At 36.7% G+C, this 9,494-nt stretch overlaps 1 pseudogene; it reads right to left on the reverse strand.

Annotated features, from left to right (window-relative positions):
• Positions 1-3,816: 3,816 nt before the first annotated feature.
• Positions 3,817-9,250, reverse strand: LOC141663968 (alcohol dehydrogenase 3-like; annotated as a pseudogene).
• Between the last annotated feature and the right edge of the window lie 244 nt (positions 9,251-9,494).

Here is a 9,494-nt window from a genome sequence, read left to right on the forward strand (position 1 = left end):
TACTGAATCCATCCATAAAACTCAGCATCTCGCGACCAGCGGTCACATCTATCAATGTATTTATCCTTGGCAGCGGGAAATAATCTTTCGGGCATGCGTCATTCAGATCAGTGAAATCCACGCACATTCTCCATTTTCCATTAGCCTTCTTCACCATTATAGGGTTTGCTAACCATTCCGAAAATTGTATCTCTTCAATAAAAACCAGTCTCCAAGAGCTTTTTTACTTCTTTCTTGATCGCCTCATGCCTCTCAGGAGCAAAGCTTCTATTCTTTTGCTTTACCATTTTTCGATTTGGATCCACGTTCAATTTGTGGGTGATCAGTTCCGGGTCTATGCCAGGCATATCAGCTGCTGACCACACAAACATATCACTATTCTCTTGCAAAAACCTTACCAACTTTCCTCTAAGGGGATCTTTTAGTGATGCTCCAATGAAAGTTACATTTTCAGGATCCTCGGGAGCCAATGGGATCGGGACTAAGTCCTTAGCTGGCTTTCCTCTTTTCTCGTCGTTCTCACGGACATCCATATCTTCAATAGGCAATACCTGCCCCCCAACTCCATCAGCCCTAAGAGAGGCTACATAACAACTCTTTGCCATCTTTTGATCTCCTCTCTCTTCTCCAATCCCGTTTCGGGTGGGAAATTTCATTACTGAATGGTAAGAAGAGGGGACTGCCTTGAAGGCATGTATTCTCGTTCTTCCCATTATTGCATTGTAAGTTGATCCAACCTTTACCGTAATAAAATCCAACATCTGTGTTGCTTGTCTTGGTTCCTGCCCTATATTTAGGGGCAACTTGATTATTCCCTCAACGGGTCACTAAACTCCATCAAAACCATATATCGACATATCAAATGGGGTTAATTGAGAATCATTATAACCCATCCTTATAAAGGTATCATGAAGTAAGATGTCCACTGAAGATCCATTATCTACGAGGACCCTCTTCACCGGGTTGTTCCCTATTATCGGTGTTATGACCAGAGGATCGTCATGAGGAAATTTCACACCTTCTAACTCAGAATCATCAAATGTCATTGTTACTCGTGTCCTAGCCCTCTTCGGGGTTTCTCCGACAATATGCATTACTTCTCTAATGTATGCTTTCCTCGAATTTTAGATGAACCAACAGCGGTTGGTCCTCTGAAGATTGTATTTATCACTGGCCCTCGGGGTCGTGGACCTCCAAAGATCGTGTTAATCACCGGTCCCCTAGGTTGGGAATTTCGCTCCTAATCGTTTGGATCCCATTTGCGATCATCGAAGTTCCTTCTTCCATTATTTTTCCTATCTCCTCCATCTCTAGTATACTTTCTTAGTCTTCCCTTTCGAATGAGGAATTCTATTTCATCTTTTAGTTTCCTACACTCATCGGTGTCAGGACCAGCATCCTTGTGAAATCTACAATATTTGTCCAGGTCCTCCCTTCTTCGGGGTTGAATCAATGTTTTGCTCGGCTCTAGGATACTTTTCCTTAGCATTATATTCCAGATCAGTCTTTCATTTCTTACCACTAGAAGACTCATTATTCACTACCGTCTTCCTCATGCATTCCTCCACTTTGATATACTTCCCGGCTCTATCTTGGAGCTGCAACATGCTCTCAAGGGGCGCTTGGCTAATGACATCCTGAAAAACTCATCTCTAGTTCCTTATTGCAGTGCTATCATAGCTACCTTGTCGTCAAGATCTGGGACATTCAAGGATTCTTTGGTAAAATGATTCAGATAGTCTCTCAAGGACTCCTTAGCTCCCTGCACAATGCTCATGAGGGATGCTGAGCTTTTTTCATGCACTCTCCCACTGATGAACTGTTTGATAAAAACTTGACTTAGATCTCAAAAGGACCCAATCAAATTTGGGGGCAAGCGGCTATAACATCTTTGCGCCATCCCCGACAGGGTTTGAGGAAAGGCTCGACACTTGATAGCATCATTCATGGGCTGCAACAACAGTACGTTAGAGAATGTCCTAACATAATTAGCGGGATCTCCAGTGCTATCATAGGCTTTGATGGTGGGAATCTTAAACTTCCTTGAAATATGGGCATCCATTATCTCTTCGGTGAACGGTGAAGTCGGATCATCAGGATTTTTCAAGTGGCAGTAGATCATTCGGGTCAACCCTTGGGATAACAACCCTTCTCGATATCGGACCATCCGGGTCTATAATTGGAGGAGGATTTCTCCTCCTTGGGGCAGTGGGGGCCTTAGGTGCACCTCCATATCGTTCTTCAACCTTTGGATCTCAGCTTCATGAGCCCTGATCCTCTCTTGTACTTCCTGGGTATTAGCTCCTTGTGTGGTTCTGGGGCGTCAATTAGCATCGGTCATTGGCTCTTTACCAGCACGCCTCCTCCTAGGAGCCACATCGTCATCCAAAGATTCGGAGTCCCTTTCAGTATATGGTCCAGAGAATTCTTGGTCCTCCAGAATAGGAACCAAACCACGTAAGTATGGGGTGTTTGCCCCTGTGCTTCACTCCGTCCAGCATGTCCACTTCCTCCAACCTCGGGGTATAGGGGCATCCCGTAGGGGGGATTAGTGGTAATAATAGTTGAATATTCATACCTTACGGGTTCAGAGTTTACAGGTGCATGTACCTATTGTAATTGAGGATTCATCCCTTGAGGAGCCGGGGGATTCGTCCTTTGTAGTGCCGGGGGATTCGTCCCTTGTGGCTAAGGCTCGGTTTCCCCTATCGGGGTTCCTGCGTAAGACGAGTGAGGGGTATCTCCATCGTTGATGAAATCGTTTGAGTGGTTCCAGCTGGTGTTCCTTCAATGACGTTGTTCCCACTCCATGTTCTCGCCATGGTTGTTGTTATGCTTTCCCACAGACGGCACCAAATGTTATGGATAATCGCTATATTTATTGCTAGGGTTCAGGAGCTCAAGGCCTTTAATGGTTGCTCTCGTATTTCGTAGCTCAAATCTTGCCTTTACGAGATGCCTACGTATCTCTGTGAATTAGAGAATCAAGCCAAAAAAACGTAGTTCTGATTGATGGCGTAAGACCCTTTATATAGATGTGGGATGTCCATGAATTGAACTAGGGTTAGAAGATTTGTTGAATAAGTTCTCAGACTTTGGATAGACTTTGAAGTCCTAGAATAAAGGAATCAGACTTTTTGTTGGTGTAAGTGCCCTTGAGACTATCTTTTATAGAATTATATCACTGATAAGACTCATTTAATGAGCTAGTAATCCTCTCTATTTATTAATTACGAAATTAATAAATAATCAGGGCTTCGGGCCTCATTAATTGGGCTTCGTTATTGGACCGTATCAGGTCTAATTAATTCAAAATTACTTATATTTCTAGGCTAATTATATGCTCATATCAGTGGGGTTAAGAATATATAATATAATAATAGTTAAGAGTGTAACTATGTTCTTAAAGTTGAGGAGAGAGAAGATACTCTTAGTGATATAAAGAGCTTCTAAGAGTCTTTTGAAGTAACAATTTTATTTTTACTTCTCAATTTTTTAGTTAAGAGTTAGAATAAAAAGGTTATTGGAGATATTTTTAGATGTCATTTTATTAAAAGGGTGAAGGTGTCTTAAAAAATTGAGAATAATTACCAATTTATTACACCCCTGTGGCATCTTCTCGCAAATATCAACTCTTTAGCCTTTAATAAAATAACTAGCATGAAAACCCGTGCAAGGCACGGGTCATGTTCTAGTATAACTTTTAAAATTTTGATATTTAACATCATTTGCGATCTTCATAAATTGTTACGATTGTGATGCACATTAGCCAAGCTGTTACTGATTATGTAAAACACCAAAACACTAATGGTTGGCCTTGTCCTAGGCTTGTATAATAGTGGCTGTTCTACAGTATCTACTAAAATAAATAACATGTGGTGGATCATCCTGTTTATGCTTGAGACTACAGCTACATGTCCCGTGCACTCAATACTTTGTCGACTCCTCCATTGGTCATTTCAAATATCACATACGCAATGACAGTGATAAAAACATTTAAATAAACAAGCAAGGTAAAACTAAATTAGGAGGAATTGGTAGGCAAAATGTTCGGTAAAAGAACCTCTTGAACTGGTTTGTTGTGGTATTTTGGGTTCACAAACTCTGTCACGCCAAACTTCTTTGCTATAAATTCAATATTAAGTTATCTCATTAGTCATTTCTCCACTACTATAATCCATGTTTCATTGATATCTTACATGCTGTAATTAATAGCTTACCAGACTCAAATCTATTTGGGTTCAGATCAACACCGATAATTCTAGAAGCCCTATCAATTCTAGCTCCTTCCGCGGCCTAATAAAAGAATAAAAATATACTATAAAACACCAGAAAAACAAGGAGAAACTATTGGATGAATGGTCGAGAACTTACTACACGGCCTAGAGCTCCCAGTCCAAAAATAAACATTATGGAACCCTTCTTGGATTTTGCAATATTCAGAGTGGAACCCAATTCTATATAACACAAAAAATAGTATCTTTCGTGTAGCTCAGAAAATTGATATATTCTATAAAATTAGATCAACATCCTTACCAGTTGAAATTCTAAAGCTAAGGATATAAACTTTGTCGAGAGACGCAGGGGAGTTGATCTTGGAAACACGGTTGACATGCATTGTAGTGTATTCACTAAAGGTGGATGTTCTAACGAAGTGTAGGATGGGCTTGACATTGATTGAAAATTGTGACTCTCCATCATTAAGCATAACACCCTGTCAGTGTTGATCCTGAGGAGATCACACATATTGCTTCCCTCTGATTTGCAGTAGGCACATTCTTTACATTCTTCAGTGAAGACAAGAAGGACATGATAACCTGATGCCAGATCTGTCAAACCCTCTCCAACGCTCTCCACAATCCTACACAAGGAAGAACGATATAAACACATCATGGATAATTAATATCATCTTAAGATAAATTATCAGGAAATTTTAAGAGTTATAATTAACATACCTACATGCTTTATGCCCAAGAATTCGAGGAAAAACAGGGGTCTGTCCTTGGAATAACTGAGTAATGATTAGGCATTATAATCGAATGAAGATTTATTGTATAAAAAGTCACATGAAAAATCTTGACGTATGCAGTCTTAGTAAATAAGGGCATAACTTATGAAAATTTAAGCGTACTTTAGCCTCCCAGAAGTAAACATCAGTGTGACAGAGAGAAGTGATTAGGATCTTGATTTGAACTTCAAGCTTCCGAGGTACTTCCTCCATCACGAGTGGCTTTCCTGCATTTCATGATGTAGCAGTTGTGCATGTACATAACAACAAACACAATAAATACAAAAGAAAAATATTTAAATATCGTTACATATATAAATTCATTCTCGCGTTAAAATCGTTCTCCATAAATATATGTATTAGAATTACCTTTGTATCGAATGACCTGACCAGCAGTGGTGCTTGCATGTTTTTTAGTGTTAGCTGATGAAAAAATTAAGATGATTGAACTTTATATGTAACAAGACTGTATGAAAATAACAATATGAGATGATACGAAACATTTGTGAGAAGGGGTGTATTTATACTCAAGAAAAATGATAGATTTTGTTACTGGTGTTAGGATAAATTTATGGTTTTCAAATTCTTATAACTTCAATTATAAACACATAAAAAATTAATATGTAAAAAAGAAGGATGAGAAAAAATTAGCACCACTTGTTGTCTCATAATTCAGAGAGCTGAAATTCAGCCAAAATCTTGTCATAGTAAGGCCCAATAACGCCTACATTCTGCAGGAGATGATTACAATAAGAGAGTTTAGCATTGTTTACAATCCAGTAGCTAGCAAAATGATTAAACCACAAAAAGGATAGAAGTTTTAAAAAAAGGTACTCACCCTAGCAGATGTTTGCATTGGTTTAATTCATGAATCTTCCGTAACAGCTCCTCGTTGTTCTTGGTCTGATAAAAATAAAAACTCCAAAAAAGTGAATTAATTTATACCTATGAATAATTTGAATAGTTCTCAACATAGAGATACATGAATTTAACATTCTTAAAACATGGTAATTTATAGATGGCCTAAAACACAATTCAAGGGATGGTTCTTTGCAATCGGCAAAAAAGATGGTGGGCAACTTTTAATAAGCCGCGGATATACAGGTTCATTTGGGTATATACACAAGACGGGGTCATCAACACAAGCACACACGCATAATCACACAAACACACACAAAAACAAACAATTGAACAAATTCAAAAGGAAATGAGAGCTTATAAATTACATTTTGGGGATATGCTTTTTGAAACTCTTTCTCGAGTCGATTTTCAACAATATTGAGATTGTGATTTACAAATGTGAAGAGATTAAAGAGATTATCTATTGCTTCGTGATTCATCTTCTTACTATTTGTGTTTTTTGTAATCAAGAAAATAGTGAAATAAGAAATAAATAATCAAGTATAACTCCACAGATAACAATTCAGATGAAACTTGTTGTTTGTATGTGTGTACATACAAATGGGTTTGTTATTGTATGCACAAACTGCTAAAAGAAGATATAATTACCCCAAAACAAAAATAGAATCGATGTTTGATGTGGTACCAGAATTAGAGAAAGTGGGGGGGTTTGGAATCCATATAGGCTTATAAAATTTTACAGAGTAGCTGTTTGGGAAAAAAGTATTTGGGTGGCTTTGACATGGATTCTTAGTTGTAATAAATTGTCTCAAGAATTAGTGGAATAAAATGTCTCAAATTTGATCCATGTTGGGCTATTAATAATATAATAATAGCATAATAATCCGTGCGAGGCACGAGCTATTTTCTAGTACGGTTTCAAAACAAAAAAATTCTATCAGTTACATTAATGCTCTTTTGGACATTGACTACGAGCATGTCTGTGCACATCTTTATCAAATAAGTTAGTTATTTGAGAGAGGTTGGTTGGATTGTAATTAACACAACATGAAAAATATTGGTTTAGAAAGTAAATCAGGTTATGGCTTACACAATAATTAGCGAAAAGGGGAAATTACGGCTTAAGTCACATCTGAGCATACAATGGACAAACGAATCTAAGTTCCATTTTCAGCCTACAAATGTAACAACTTGTCTTCGCATAAAAGTTGGAATTGAATTCGGCTTCTTTGTTAAACAACGTTAAGTTTACCATGCCAGAATCATCCTCAATGCATCCTCAATGCAGATGACCAACCACCCTACAACTGAAATAAAAAACTATTTCTAAGTACTCAAATCTGAATCCACCAAGTAATATAAAGAGATGTCACACATATGCCAGAGCAAGATGTATGCAATTGTAGGTTAACATAAATATATCTTTTTCAGTGAGTACGATTTTACTACATGATGAAATCTAGACTTATAATAAGTTTAAAAATTCTACTTTTGACATTCAAAAGCAAGTGCCCATGATCCCATTCAAAAAAATAGTGAAATTTATGAATTCAGTAAGTTTAATTAGGGATTACGAATTAGTTAGCTTAATAGTATTAATATATAATTACTTCTAATATAAATTGAATGTGTGTGGAAGTGGGCAAGAATTCCTAGGTATACAAATGTTCAAACCTCCAGGTTTATACCTCTGGTCAAAAGAAAAAATCTCTACGTTAACATGTGCAATCTAAAATTTTGATGCAGATGCAAAGAATTAGGTGAATGAAAATAGAAGCCTAGTTCCATATATTAAGCAGTGAGAACCTGGATTGCAATTTCCTAGGTAGTAAAGGCCTAACCAATGATGATTTAATATCATAGTTATGCTAGATTCCTAGTAAAATATAGATATATGAAAAAATTGTACTTTATGGAGGTATGCTAGTTTGAACGCCTACGGAGAAGGACTTAAACATTTGAAATTATTATGTTGTCAATTTGTAATAAGTTCCTTAATTAATCTAAATAGTAAGCTTTAATGCATTGAAGAAAAAGACTATCCTCCACATTAAGAGGCTAAATGGTAGGTGATAATGGTGATGTAATGGCAAAGAAAGTAAAGAGTCTAGACAATAGGAAGGAAATTACCTTACCTGCGCAATTTTCCAAGTCTGAGGACCGGGTGTACATCCATATTCTAATAAAAACAAACATCCTGAACTCGTGCAATCTTTGGTTTAGGCTGGTATAACCACCATGACACTGAAAACCTGCATTTTAGAATACTTTTTAACGAATATAGTCTACAGGAGATACTGAAACATTGATGCAAATTAAAAACCGACAAGACAATATAAATTCCTCATCCTCTATATGAGAACCAGCCAAGAAAACTAAAATAAACATAGCAGGTTTATCATATGTGAAAGTACAACCCAATGATATAAACATGATTAATAAAGATCTCTTACAATACTCTTAGATATACACTGTTTTTACAAAGATTAAAGTACAGGACTACATGTAAATGTTCGAAATCCAACATCTACTCTTGCATATGTTAAATTGTCACATTATATTCCTAATATTATAGAAATTAATTAAACTTAGAATTTGTCAACACATATTATAATGGAAAATTAGAGAAAGAAAAAATAAATATTCCTCCTTGCCTTTCTGAGTTTCCTATCTATATACTCAATTTCTCTATTTTAACTCAATACCATTTGTTCCCTTAAAACTATTGTAATATAGTTATAAAAATGAATAGACAAATAAAGGTGACCCTAAGAGAGGCTATCTTCTATAGAGTTTGTTGTCGTCATGATTTCAGATGCAAAATATGAATCTGAAATGATGATGATAAGCCGCATATATATAACAATTTTTTTGGGAAAACTCTTTTTAAAACTAATCCAATTTTAACCCTCCCCATTCATAATCATTGATGTTCCAAAACTTTATCAACCTGGATTTGTCATTTATACACACACATAAATTATAATGTTGGCGGCTCCCCCCTACTTTTTTTTACAATAATTCAGTCCTAGATTGTCTCTAAAGATAAAAAAAATCACGCAAAAAGTGATATCTATTTAAAGATCATTTAACAAAGCCATTAGTTTGCTATCAAGTCAAGACTCAAGTTTGAGTGAATTTCCAAAAATATCAGGCAATTACCTCATATGAAAGGAGACATGGAGAGAAGTTGAGATCCCCTGGCAAAATAACGGAAATCGATTGCTCAGCCATACCCACACAATAAGCATATGCCACCTAGAACCATCGGTTCCCAGTTTTTAACTCTCAATCCACGGAGATGAAGTCAAGCTATGCTACACATGTATTAATCATCCACTTTCAGCTTTGTCAAATTGTAGAGAAATAAATGAATAGAGCCGTTCGTAAACAAAATTCGGGGTCGGCTCGTTTAAGTGAACTCGGCTCGGCTCGTTTTCTTAAACGAGCCGATCGCAAACTAAAAAACAAGTTCGTATAATTAAACGAGCTGAGCCAAGTTTTTAGTATGTTCGGCTCGGACTCGGCTCGTTTAGCTCGGACTCGGCTTGAATTCGGTAAACTCGGCTCGGATAAAATTTTTGTATATAATATATAATAAATAATTACTAATCACTTGTATAAA

This window comes from Apium graveolens, chromosome 6 (genome assembly GCF_009905375.1).
Source record: "Apium graveolens cultivar Ventura chromosome 6, ASM990537v1, whole genome shotgun sequence".
Lineage (NCBI taxonomy): Eukaryota > Viridiplantae > Streptophyta > Magnoliopsida > Apiales > Apiaceae > Apium > Apium graveolens.